This window comes from Triticum aestivum, chromosome 5D (assembly GCF_018294505.1).
Source record: "Triticum aestivum cultivar Chinese Spring chromosome 5D, IWGSC CS RefSeq v2.1, whole genome shotgun sequence".
Lineage (NCBI taxonomy): Eukaryota > Viridiplantae > Streptophyta > Magnoliopsida > Poales > Poaceae > Triticum > Triticum aestivum.
Window position 1 is genome coordinate 19,142,391 of NC_057808.1, and position 1,061 is coordinate 19,143,451.

Below are 1,061 nucleotides of genomic sequence, written 5' to 3' on the forward strand. Positions count from 1 at the left end.
GGAAAACTGGGCAAAAACACGTACGACGCACACACACGTACACGGACCCGTGAACGGGCTGCACGTGCACGGACCGTTACACGTACACGGACCCGTGAACGGGCGGTACGTGGACACGCACGTACACGGACACGTGAACGGGTACGAGAGGTCCGGGAGAAAAAAAGGCCCATACGCCATGGAAACCGGGTCAAAACTAGCTAATGATGGTCAAGAAACGGTGCCATGGCAGCGAAAACATGTCTCATGGCAGAAAAACGCTGCCACGGCGGCGTTTCAAAACAGTGTACCCCTCCTTCACAAACTGAAGGGCAGGGGTCCCAATGGGGGCTAAAACCCTCGGGTATAGTAGGGAGGAGGGGTCCTTCCTGGTGGGCGTACGGAACACGGTTGGTTTTTCTTAGGAAAAACACCCGTTTTCTCGTACGCCCATCCTTTCCCAACGTTGCCTCGGATGTCCCGTCGTTATGCCATCACGAAGGTGCTGGCCCGGTCCCCACGTGCCCACCTTTGCCACATTTTCACCACTTAGCACCATTGACACTATTGTCACCATTGCCACTTAGAACAGTTGACATTATGAGCACCATTCGCATGTGTCCACCTTTGCCACATTTCCACCACTTACCGCTGTTGGCACTATTATCACCATTGCCACTTAGAACAGTTGACATTATTAGCACCATTGGCATGTGTCCACCGTTGCCACATTTCCACCGCTTACCGCGGTTGACACTATTATCACCATTGCCACTTACAACTATTGACATTATTACCACCATTGGCATGTGTCCACATTTGCACCGCTTCCCATGATTGAAACTCGTATCACCATTGACATCGTTGCCATGTTTCCACAATTGTCATTTACCAACATTGTCACCATTACATTTAACACTATTATCACCACGGCAAAAAAAGTGCCCGTCCCGACGTATTCCTTACATATAACACTTCATTGCCGCCATTGCCTCTCCACCACTTTTTACATTTAACACTATTATCACCATTGCCTTTTTTCCACCTTGCGCACTTACCAAGGTTGGCACTGTTGTCACCGT